Source organism: Zosterops lateralis (assembly GCF_965231275.1).
Source record: "Zosterops lateralis genome assembly, chromosome: 19".
Taxonomy (NCBI): domain Eukaryota; kingdom Metazoa; phylum Chordata; class Aves; order Passeriformes; family Zosteropidae; genus Zosterops; species Zosterops lateralis.
Window position 1 is genome coordinate 5,388,592 of NC_139779.1, and position 12,770 is coordinate 5,401,361.

The 12,770-nt window shown below is 49.4% G+C and overlaps 1 protein-coding gene and 1 long non-coding RNA gene across 2 annotated transcripts in view; both read right to left on the reverse strand.

Moving 5' to 3' along the window:
- Positions 1–12,770, reverse strand: part of LRRC75A (leucine rich repeat containing 75A) — a gene marked incomplete at its 5' end in the record, with an annotated part of 62,398 nt that overhangs the window by 47,352 nt on the left and 2,276 nt on the right. The gene's annotated exons all lie outside the window — the stretch shown is intronic.
- On the reverse strand, positions 5,740–10,890 carry LOC310917142. The gene is made up of 2 exons (XR_014591399.1): positions 10,678–10,890; positions 5,740–5,877 (listed from the first exon to the last, which is right to left on the reverse strand). It is a non-coding gene; the product is annotated as an uncharacterized lncRNA (long non-coding RNA).

The window sequence follows — 12,770 nt, forward strand, 5'->3', positions numbered from 1 at the left end:
TTCAAAGAGTGAGGGGAGATGATTTCCCTTAAAACCCTTTCTCAAGGCCTCTGGTCTCACTCTGGCTGTGTCCCCTCCAGGACCTGTCCTGTGCCCCCACTGCCAGCCCAGCTGTATTTACTGACTCAACTCCTCCTGCCTCACCAAACCACTGCCTCTTTTGTCACCTTCGATGCCTCACAGCTGCCTCCAGAGAGTGACCAAAAGGAGAAAAGTTAAATCCAGCTCCCCAAACTCGAATTTCTGCCCTCGACATCCCCATTTCCAAACGCCTCCAGCTGAGAGGCCACGGCTCTGTTCCCCTCCTTCTCCCCTGGGGTATCTCCTCTCGGCTTTGCCAAAAAAAAAATCACTTAAATACCTGATTAACGACCAGCACATGTTTAAATCCCGCTGGAGCCAAAGGGGGTGGGTTAGCAGAGTCCTTCAGACAGGTTTTTGTTGAGCAAAACTTCTTTTCTCCACTCAACTCCCTCCCCAGGGGGGTGCTGGGGCACCCCAGAGTGAGATGCAGCAGTGGAAAGAAGCATTATGGACAAAAGCAGGGAATTATTTTGATCCAAAAATGATCAGGGAATGATTTTGATCCCAGGGGGACACGGGCTGGGCTGGTGGAGAGTGCTCTGCCCTCAGAGCCAGCCGGCATTTCCAGTGAAGTGCCATTGAAATCCTGCTCTCTCCATTTCACCGCACACCAGGCCCCAGGAAGGCCCCGGGATGGTGGTGCTGCTCCCAAGCCCCAGAGATGGGACAGGATAACCCAAAAACGGCCTGAGAAGGGCTTGGTGAGGAGGGAAATCCTGCCCAGCTTTCACTGAGGGTGCTGAAAAACGCAGGTAATAAACAGCTTTTCTGCTGTGCCCTGTTTATAGGGTCTGGGTCCTCTGTGAGGGAAAGGGGTGCTCTCTGCGCCCCCAAACCCACAGGATTCCCCATCCCAGGCAAGGAGAAGCAGGAACATCCCTCCTGCTGGCACAGGCAATGTCACATCCTGTTTTCAACACTAAAAGGTGTCAAACCTGACACCCCCGGCCACTAAAATCCAAATATTTCTGCTTTGTTTGACACTCAGGGCCATTAAATCGCTGCTGTTGATATTCCATTTCCCAGTGGAGATGCCAGAGGAGCTTGGGAGGATGAGACACACCTTGGCCCAGGGAGATGGATCTGTGGCCCCAGGGATGAGCAGGAGCCTGAGCTGGGTGATGAAAACCACGCCTGGAGTTCACTTTGCAGGAGAGAATCCACAGCAAAGCGGCTGCTCCCAGTGCTGAGTCACAGCTGCCGTGCAGGGCTCAGTGCAGGCTTTTCCCTCTCACAGCTCCAGCCTGGGTTAGGAGTTCCCTCCCCTCGGGGGCTCCTACCCAACCCTGGCAGTGTGAAGGACCAAAAGTCACCCAGGAACAAGGCAGGGAGCAGCTCCAGAACGGGAATATCAGCAAAGCACCAATGTCTCCATGCCCTGGGACATTCCCTGAACTCCCTACAGGGTGACACCACCCCAGGAATGTCCCCAGGGAGGAGCAGAGAGTTGGGATGCTGCCAGTAACAAAACACTCTGCTAATCCCTCCTGCTTCCCCAGGGATGGCTGGGCCCTCCTGGGAACACTCTGCTGCATTCCCAGGGAACTCAGGATACTCCTACAGGTGCCAGAACAAAGTCTGGGGCTTGCAGCTCCTGCTCCCAGTTCCTGCACTGCAAGCCCAGAACGTTGATTTTCCAACTCCAGAACAGCCACTGCTGATATTTGTCACAGCAGAGGAAGGAGAACCCCAGAAACTTTCAGGACACAGCACCTACTCCTTAATCTCGTTTCCCAGGGGCTGAATAATCCCTGGAACCTGATGAGCTGGGCAAGAGGAAAGCCAGGATGAGCTCACTGAGCTGAGCCTCCCCTTCCCTGCTCGGGTCCCACAGAGACATCCCCAGCCCTGGGCTGGAATTCCTCGAACGGCCACGAGCAGCTGATTTCAATATCATTAAAACATGACTAACACAGACTTGGAGCTGCTTTTAGAGTGGAGGAGCCACTGGTGGGTGGTGAATTAGACACCTCCAGCAGGCTCACACATACAGATGTGGCTGAGCCATGGGGTGGCATTTAGCCCACCAAACCCACCCTGGGACCCTCTTCCCATGCCAAGAAATGCCAGAAATTCGTGTCTGGAAGAAAGATTTTTTTTTATTATTATTATTATTTTTTTTTTTTTTTTTTTTTTTTTTTTTTTTTTTTTTTTTTTTTTTTTTTTTTTGCAAAGCATGAAACAGGGAGAAAAAAAGATTGGTTTTCTCTGAAGATCCCACAGGCTCGTCCAGAATCACCACTGACAAGTAAATAGGTTGGAAAAACCTCCCTCTGAGAGCAAGGCTGACTCAATCTGTGTTATCTTTTCCCTTTTCACTTTATCTTCCCTGATGTGCCTGCTCAGGAAGAGATAAGGAGCAGCTGCTTGGATCCCTGCTCCTGTCTCTGCCATTTCTCTGCACTTCATTCCTGTTCTTGGGAATTCCCTGCTCCCCTTCCCCTTTGCCAGAGGGATGCTCAGCCCTTCTGCTCCTCCATTCCCACTGAAAAATGAGGAGTAGAGAAGCATTTTCCCTGGTGAAGAATCCTGGGATTGTTTAGGGTGGAAAAGCTCAAATCTGACTACTAACCCACCACTAAACTGTGTCCACATCCTGTAAACCCCTCCAGGGATGGGGATTCCAGCATCTTGCTGGCTCTGGGATGGCTCCGGCAGAGCTGGAACAGCTTGGTCAGTTCTGGGTCCCACCAGGATTTTGCACCATGTCATTCCCATCCTCCTGCAATCAATGGGATGATCTCAGCCACATATTCCTGCCTTTGGGAATATTCCTGTGTCTTTGCCATCCTCCAAAGGGAGGGCACACAAGCAAACACGAGTCCTTGTAGAAAATAAAGTTGATTTATACGATGCGGCAACACTAAAAAGTCTTTTTTAAAAAAAGATATTTCAGGAGAGGAGTTTGGCTGATTTATTTTCTTTCAGGAGAGGAGTTGGGCTGATTTATTTTCTTTGTGTTGGTGGAGAGCAGCAGCTGACGGGCAAGAGATGAAAGCACCCCAAGCAGAGATTTGTTATCACATTTCAGGGAGTTCATCTGAGAACAGCTTTACGTCTGAAAAAGGATGGAGAAGTTTCTCAGAGCCCAAACTTGCACTATGCAAGGCTGACCCTGTCACCTCCATCCTCCTCCTCTGGACAGCAAGGATGTGGGAAGGAAAGCAGAGGGAAAACCAAGCTGTGCACAGAGAGCTCAGGGCAAGCACCAAAACTGTTCCTGTTTTACAGTTCAGCCTTTCCACTCAATGACCAGTTCCATGGAGTGGAGAATCAGCTTTGGGACATTCTTCCCCTGCCAAGAAATGCCAGGAATTCCTGCCTGGAAGTGGTTCAGTCCCAGCAGTTGGTCCCCACGTGGGAGCAGGGCCGTGCAGGATGCTGCACACCCACGGCCTGTGTTGTTTACTGAGCACTCAGGGCCTTTACAGGGATGCACACATCCTAAAATCCAGGAAAACCTGGAGTCCTGGCAGCTCTTGGGGCTGCTGACACCTTTGTTCTAAAGCAGCAAGGCAAGAGAGAAGAATGCATGGCAAGGACTGGATTTTCATACTGAGAAAGGAGATGTTGGAGAGCATATGTTGAGCCCATCCAACTGAGACACTTCTTCACCTTCCCAAAGCCACAGATCTGTGCTAAGACTGGTTTGGGTTGGAAGGGACCTTAAAGCTCATCTCATTCCCACTCCTCTGCTATGGGCAGGGACACCTTCCATAGAGCAGGGTGCTCCAACCTGGCCTTGGACACTCCAGGGATGAGGCAGCCACAGCTTCTCTAGAAAACCTGTGCCAGGGTCTCAGCACCCTCAGAGGGATCAATTCCTTCCTAATATCCCATCCAAATCTCCTCTCTGCCAGCCTGAAGCCCTGGCAGCCTCTTTGCATCACCCACACTGGTGCCACTCTGTGGTTTTGGGTGAAGAGTTCCACCTGCAACCCAAAGAGGGGATGAAAAACAGAGTTTCAAACTTACACCTGCAATCCCCAGGGTCCTGAGTGCTCTGAATTTCCCTCCAAAGGAGCACACCCACTGCAGGACAGGCACTCTGTGATCCCATCAAACAGCCTGGGAATGCCACACACACAATAAAACATTGATTTGGGCTGCTGGGAGACACTGCCCGAGGAAGGGAACTGCTGAGAGGAGCCTTTCCTCTTAAAACACCCAGAGAAAAATGGGGAAGGGGATGGATGAGACCATCAGCATGGGCAAATTATCCTCTTTTTCTTTTTTTTTTTTTTCAGGGTGGCTCAAAAGTCTCCTATTTCCCATCCTGAGACTCAACCAGTGCTGTGTCCTACACCACAGGGAACTGAGAACTTCACCTCTAATTTATATCAACAAAGGAGACTCAATTTTGGGGATTTAGGGAAGAAATGAAGCCTTTCCCATGTTTTACACCATACTTGGGTGTTTTTATTTGCAGCATCAGATTTTTAACCATCAGGTAGAGCAGGGCTGGGATTTGGTATTTGGTATTTGATATTTGATGAAGGTTGGAAGGTAAAATCTTTCTTGAAGGCTTTCACAGCAACTTCCCTGTGGCACCAGGGAATTTGGATGCTCCTTGAAGGATCCACCTCCAAACTGGAGGTGGGATCCTCCCAGCTGGCTCAGTCTCCCCAGAGAAACCCAAAAGTAAAGGAGGATTTGGGCTCATCAAAGTCACCAGGAAATGCCCAAACTTGCTGAGGAAGAATTAATGACTGTGACATTAAAATTCAATTCATGCTGCTCTATAAAACAGCTTTAAACATTAAATACATTTGCTTTAGAACCACCCAGATTTCAAACAAGCAATTTAAGGTGACGCCGACCTCTGGCCAGACTTGAATTTTAAAATTGAAAATTTTATTTAATTTTAAACAACAACTGTTAGCCCAGGTAGGCAGGATGTGGCTGCCAATGATTTTAGGGAAGTCAGTGATAAAAACAACCAGAAAAGAGTGAAGTGCAAGCACAGCTTTGGGGAGAGTCTGGTTCTCTCACAAGGACAAAGAAAACATCTGAATTTCAGTAAATTCAAATGTTTCACTCCATGATCTGAAGGCTCTGTTCCAGTTTCAAGGACTTTCATTCACTTTGTCCAGTTTAACACTGAATTTCAGCAAGTCAGTGAAAAAAATCAGGAGGACAAAGCAGAAATGCACATTTTCCAACCTGCAAGTAAAACTTCACCCTGAGAGACCAAGATCTGTAATTATGGTGACCAGAAGTGAAATTCATGATGCCAAATTAATATTCCACTTAATGAATCCACCAGTTTTAAATGCAAGATCTATTTCAAGACATTTACTTTGTCTGCTTTCTTATCCAGCACATATTTTCAGTTTATTAACTGACAAAAAAAAAAAAAATTAAACCCCACTTTTCTGCTCTTTAAACTTGCTTTTGTTTCCCTGTAACTCGAGTCAGAAATACAAAACGATCAATCAGTCAATCAATCCTGTGAACCCCAAATTCACCATTTCCCACCAGAATAAAAACACACAAAATTCCTCACCCAGGCCACACAGCTGCCTAAATAAATGTCCCCAGACACACCAGGCTCCCTCCTCAGAAAAGGAAGTATCCAATTACACCGAGCAGAAGCAACTTTTTACAACCAAACAGGAAAACATCCTCTTTCTTATAGAATGACCCCCCCCCCCCAAAAAAAAAAAAAAAATCCTCACCACAACAAAAAAAAAAAAAAAAAAAAAAAAAAAAAAAAAAAAAAAAAAAAAAAAAAAAAAAAAAAAAAAAAAAAAAAAAACAAAAAAAAAAAAAAAAAAACAAAACCTCCAGCTGCTTAAATCAAGATTTAATCCAATCCTGCATGATTTTGGCTGGATGTAAATCGTGGGTGTGGATCATTCACACTCTCATCCACAAATTGTTTCTCTGCAAGCCCAGGAAACCCACAGAGACATTTGTGAGCAAGATTTTTTTTCCCCCAAAATCCTTTCTGGAGAGGGTAGGACTGTATCCAAATCAAGGGATAAATGGGAATAAGGAGAGGGATTCTGGGATGGACCAAGGCTTTGGGGCTGTTTGGAGAGGTTTGAGTCCTGTTTCTGCAGAGATTTGGGCTTCCCTGCCCTGATTTTGGGGAGCTCAGGCTGAACCAGGAGCTGGGGTTTGTTCAACACCAACCAAACCTGGGGCAGAGGCTGCAGCAGCTTCCACTCATCCCTGTGCAGGGAATTTGGGTTCTTTTATTGAGGTCCAAACCCCCTCACCCCCTGTACTCCAACTCCCACTGGAGGTGGGGATGCCCCAAATCCTAAAGCAGCCCCAGCAGGAGCTCTGTGGGAACAGGGACAGAGGCATCCCAGGAAAAACCCTCAGCACATCCCCAGCCAAAAGAACCATTTCCCACCACAGCCTGCTCTCCTTCCTCAGCAGCCTTTGCTTTCCCCTGCTGGGATTGCAGGGCTGTGCCAAGATCCTGCCCTTGGGGAGCGTGGGGGGTGAGGGAACAGCCCTGCAGAACAAGGCAGGAATTATCTGCTCCCAGCCCCAGAGTGGGCTCAGTCTCAGCATCCCCCTGGGACAGGGGAAGAGGCAGCTCTGGGAATTTCCCAGCCATGGGACTGGGGCTCCCAGTTTGGCTCAAAGCCCTGTGATCTTCCAGCAGGGAATCTCTGCACAGGGAGATGAAGGCACAGGAACCATTCGAGGAGGTTTTAGTATCGTGTTTTCCCAGCTTGTCCTTGGGGTGGGAGGGACAGACAGAGCTCACTCACCTCGGTGTGTTTTGCATGCTGGAGGGCAGAGAACAGAGCTGCACCTCCCACAGGGCTGCAGGTCCTGTCCCTGACACCCATCTCCTCACTTTCTGTGGCTAAGCAGAAAGCAAGGAGCTGCAAAACCCAGCACACAAATCCCCATCCTCCAAAAAACCCACATGCTCCATGTTGCCTGGTCAGCCTCTCCTTTAATTAACCAACCTTCATTTCAACACAAGTGCTGTTAGAAGTGGAATTAATATTGCTGCTGGGCAGTGCCTGGCTGAAATCTCCTTAAATGCAATCCCTGAGCGCTCAGGGGAATGGGCAGCAGGAGCTGGGCTGGAAAGCTGCTCAGAAACCAATCCCACAGGCAAAGGGGACATGCAGGGGCTGAAATCAGCAACAGGATCCCAGGGCTGGGGAGGAGCAGACCTCGAGGAAAAACCTCCACGGGCCAAGGAGGATTTTGGAACAGCCAGAAAACACAGAAACATCTCGTAAAGAAATAAAGAAATCTCCCCCACCAATAGCAAACCTCAGTCCTGCTCTGCAGAGCAGCACAGCCATGGACTTTGGGGAGGTTATTGTGGTATGAGGAGGCCCTGAGGGGTGAGAGCTGCACTGAGATACCCAAAGGCAGGAGGACAAGGCAGCTCTGCTGCCTGCCCGGGCTCTCTCCAGAGCTCAGAGCACAAAGGAAGCGCCTCTGACTTTGAAAGACACGAAGTGTGAAAGATAAAGAGTCTTGAAAAGATCTGAGAAGGCTGGAAAGCTCCAAGCAGCTCCTGCTCTCCAAGCAGCGAGGTCAGAGCCAGGAGTAATTGGAGCTAAAACCTTCGGCCTGGAGAGGAATGGAAAGGACAATTTGCTTTTCCTTTTACAGGCAGGATTAAATTTACCATGCAGTGATCTTTTCTCCAAAATTTGAAAGAGAAGGAGGCTGAGACATACAGAAAGAGAAATGGAATCAGGCATTAAATCTTATTAGGCATTTGGCCAGGACCTGAAGATGTTGAATACAAAAAAAAGAAAAAAAATTCACATCGCTTGTAGGAGAATGGAATGAATATTAATGTATAAACACCTCCCTCAGCTAAAGGAAGGCCACAGCCATAAATCCCCCAACACATCAAATGCTGAAGCTCCATTTTTCAGGTGCATCACCCCCCATTGCAGAGCCCTGGGATGTGCAGGGAGGGCTCAGCCCTCACACCCACGCTGGCAGAGAGGAGACATCCTCACAGCCTGAAACAAGATTAAAAAAAGGGGAAAAAAAGGTGCCTGCCAGGCTGTCTGCAGCCCCCAGCTGCTGCATTTCACATCAGGTGTGAAAACAGCAGAGCCTGGGGGGGAAAAAAAGACACATTCCTGCTATTACATAAACAGAGAAAGTGCTGAGCAGAGGCTGAGGTGGAACAAGAACAATTAACTTCTGCCAGCTCTGAGATTTCTGTCTGCACTGAGGGCACAGACAGGGCCTGATCCTCTGCTCCAGGTGCCCACAGCACAGAGCTCAGCCTAACTCAGCCTAGCCTAACCTAACCCAGCCCATTTTAACCTAACCCAGCCTAACCCGGCCTAACCCAACCCAACCCAGCCCAGCCCAGCTTAACCTAACCCAGCCTAACCCAACCCAACCCAGCCCATCTTAACCTAACCCAGCCCAGCTTAACCTAACCCAGCCTAACCCAGCCTAACCCAACCCAGCCCAGCCCAACTTAACCTAACCCAGCCTAACCCAGCCCAGCCTAACCTAACCCAGCCCCCACTTTATCCCACATCCCACCTCTCCCCAAAATCACATTTCCCCCAGGAGGAGGAGGAGCAGCTCCCCCACCTTGCAGGGGGTTCATTAAATGATGAAATCCCATCCTGTGTCTGATAGGACACATCCACCTGCAAATCCCACAGGGAGTGGGAAAAGAGCAGAAGGATGGGAAAGAGGCAAAGATGCCTGTGAGGAGCATCTTACAGCAGGGCAGGGTTTGGGAGGGAATATCAGAGAGACCCTTTTCAGGGCAGGAAACACCCCAGCACTGGCAGAATTATTCGCTGTCACTGCCTCCAGCAGCCTAAGGGTTAAGAAGGACTGTGGGGAGCACCGGTGGGGTTTCATCAGCAGCCCGAGGCAGAGGAAATGAGTGTTCATCCCAAAGCCACCCTGCTCAGGGCAGGGTTACCCAACTTCCACCCTGCCCTGCCCGGAGCTGCAGGGCCCCCCCTCAGCCCCAGCAGCTCCCACCTGAGCAAAACCGACCCCAGCCCTGCCAAATTCCTCACCCCTGTCCTCTGCTGGCACTCACAGGCTGGGAGGAGCCCAGAGAGCCCAGGCCGGCTCAGCTGAGCAGGAGAAGGGAGCAGGTTTTCACCTGCGGGGGAAACACAGCAGTGCTGAGCTCCTCCAGCACTCCTGGGAATTTCCATCCCATGGGAATGCTGCCCTGTGGCACAGGGCCAGGGGCAAGCACAGAGTCCAACCAAGTATTTTTAATTTTTTTTCTCTGCTCCTGTGTCTCAGTGAAGTCACAGGAGCCCCAAGTGAGCTGCCTCCATCAGTTGGTTGTATTTTTTGTTTTGTTTTGTTTTGTTTTGTTTTTTGGTTTTTTTTTTGTTTTTTTTTTTTTTTTTTTTTGTGTGTTTTACTATCCCCACCGGTCAAGTCCCTCTTACAATGGAGATATTCATCATTAATTAATAAAACATCCCCATGCCACACAATTCCCAGGCTGCTCAGGTCATGTCTTGTCCTCCACAACATCTGGCTGGAGAAAAAAACCTCTGGAAAAATCCAGGGCTCAGCCTGGGATGGGGCAGGGGCACAGAATATTTGTGGGATGGACCCCAGGGATCCCAGGACAGGCCTGCCACAGGGTTTGGTGGCTGAGAGGGAGAAATATTTGGGCCCAGCTCAACCCCCACAGGCACACAAATCCCAAATGGAGAGGTCACTGTCCCAAGGAATTCTGTCCCCCACTCCCACAGAGGCAGCACTTTCACCTCAGGAAAAGTGAAAACCCCAACTTTTTTATCCCAAAGCTGAAAGTGTGGAGAGTTTTCCACAAAAAACTCCCCACAAATCACATTAAACAGCTCTGATTTCTCAGCTGGGTTGCTCTAAAGATCATCCCAAACCTGTAGGGCAGAGGGGTAAATGGAAATGGGCTGAATGGGGACATGACCCAAATAACACACACTGAAAAGTGACCTGGACCAGAAAATGGAGAGTTTTCCATAAAAAAAACCCGCAAATCATATGAAACAATTCCTATTTCTCATCTAGGCTGTCCTAAAGGTAACAACGAGCACCTTTGCTCCCAGCCCTTTCCTGCCAGTGGGATTTCTGGTGGTGTTTTTGCCCTTTTGGGGCCCTGACCCCCCTCCCCTGCCCATCCCAGGCTGGCACGGCAGAAAATCCACCTCGCAGGTGGTGCCACACCTTGGACCTTGGCATTTGGCTCCTGGCCACGCTCAGCGCCCCGGAATTTATTGCTGCACTTTGCTTTCTTTATCCCCCTTTCCCCCCCCCATCCAATTCCTGGTGAACCGCTCACCTGCCCCGTGCAGATGATGCTCAGATTGACTGGACTCTTCCTCCTCCTCCTCCCCTCTCCCACCAGCCCCAGAGCAGCAGAGAGAGCTCCAGGTCGAGCCCATAACCCCAATGGCAAATTCCTTGAGTGCGACGTAATTGTGCTTGGGAAGCGCTTCCCCATTTCGCCTGGGAAAAGCGATCCCTTTTGGCAGCCGGGGAGGAGGAAAACACGCTTTGTTTTACAAATCCTCTCCCCGAGCAGGAGGGACACTCCCAGAATTTAATATACTGACAGGGCTTGGCTGCCCTAACCACTGAAACTCGAGAGGATGGGGGAGAAAAGACAAAAAAAAAAAAAAAAAAAAAAAAAAAAAAAAAAAAAAAAAAAAGAGTGAAAATAAAAAGTGCCACATTAAAACCTTTAAAACACATTAAAAGCTGGAACGTTAAAACCTATCCTGGTGATAGTGGGAATAGTGGAGCTGGAATTCTCCCACCTAAAGGTCTGAGAGTGGATTCCCACGTCCCAAATGCTGAATAATTTCATTTTTTAGCCTCTCCCTGCAGCTGCTCCTCGTTCCAAAGCACAGAAGGTGCTGCCAGGTGAACCCAGGAAGCCACTTCATGGCAGATCAATCCCAAGTTATTCCGTGCAGGAATTACTCCCATGGAAGGCCAGCAACCCCCAACTCCAGCCTGAACCAAAATGTTCCTTATTTCAGTGTCTGTCCACTGCATTTATTGCCAAAAGGATCCTCCCTGCAGCACCTGAGGGAAAACAGCTCGGCCAAGGGGAGCAGCAGGCTCTGGTTGGGATTTGGGGGATTTGCAGGGTTTGGGCTCCAGAGCAGAAAGAAGGGAAAAGAAATGAGTGTTTTGTCGATGTTAGCTCAGCCTGGCTGTGCCAGAGGAGCACAAACCCTCTGGAATGGCTGCTGGCAGCAGGAAGAGCAGGAGGGTTATTTTGGGGGCAGGCAGGGGGATCAAATTGCCTCCACACCAGAGACCACTGCTGACCTCTCTGAGGAAGCAAAGTCTGTCTGCTCCTCAGGCTTTTTATATTTTTTTTAAAAAATCACTTTGTATCTCAGTATTTCATAGTTGTTTGCAACCTCCAGGCATTCCCAGAAACACAAATGAAATCCTTACAGGAGCCTGGGAGGAGAACAGCATGGCTCCCACCTCAGGGGAGGGAGAAGGATGGATAAATACTAAATAAATGCGTGGAATGGCAGAGGCCACAGTGGACATTGGTGCCAGTGGTGGGGCTGGAAGGGCAGGACCCGCTCCAGAAGGTTTAAAATACAGGATTGCAGATTAACCTGTCCTGATTAACACACACACCTTTTGTGGGAGCAAAAGAAAGCCCCCCCCAAACCTTGTCTTGCAGTGGGTGGGCAGGGCAGGGTGTTATGGCACAGAGACCTGAAAAATAAAGATTTTTTTCAGCTCTGGATATGTCCAAAAAAATCATGGAGCCTCTCCAAAGGCAGGGATGTCACCCACCCCTCACCAGCACCCTGGGCTGCCTCCAAAGCTGGCTGGAGTCAGTGGAAAGGGTCCCCTGACCCAAGTGCCTGGGATTTAAAAAAATCTCTGCTGAGAGCTGGGCACTGGGGCACTGGGTTTGCTGGGAAAACCCCAATTTTGCTGGAAAACGCCCAGTTTTACAGCAGCAGCATCACACAATGGAGCAGCCACAGTCCCTCTGTGGGGGGACACCCTAAAAACTGCTCAGGGAAAAGTCCCTACCAGGCTCATCCATCCACCCTCTTTCCGCAGAGGGAAGCTCATCCTTCTCCCCAAATCCTCACTTTCAGGCTCAGACACCCCAAGAGCTCAGCTCTGGAAGGTTCCTGCTGGAGTGGGAACAACCCTTGGAGCCATCTGAAACATCCCCTCCCAAAATGCAGCAGCTGGAAAAGCCCAGATTTGTTCAGTGGGGCATCCCACACTCCCTCCCTGGAGGCAAGGATTAATATCACCTCATTAAAAACCTGCCTGGAGTCTATTATAGTATCTAGGACAAAGTGTGCTCTATTTTGACACTCTAAGATATATTTTATCAGAGCGAGCTCTTCAGAGACACTCACAGAGATGCACCTGACTGTAACAGGTTCCTTGCCTTCCCCCAGCAGCTTTAAAATCAATTTTTAGCTTTTTCTTCCCAAAGAAATGAGGAGATGAGATGAGATGAGAGGACTCCCCCGTGCTCAGGTTTGTCACTGGGGCACCCACAGTGACACATCCCAGCTCCTGAGCATGGCTGAGAAAAACCAGCCCAGAGCCAGGGAGAGAACCCTGAGAGTGATTGCTGGCACTTCACAGGCCCCAAGATTTATTTTTTGGGGAGGTGTTTGAGATAAACACCCTCTAAAATTAGCACCTGCCCTTCTGCCAGCTCCAATGGGCTGCGAGGACGATAAAGATTTGGCGTG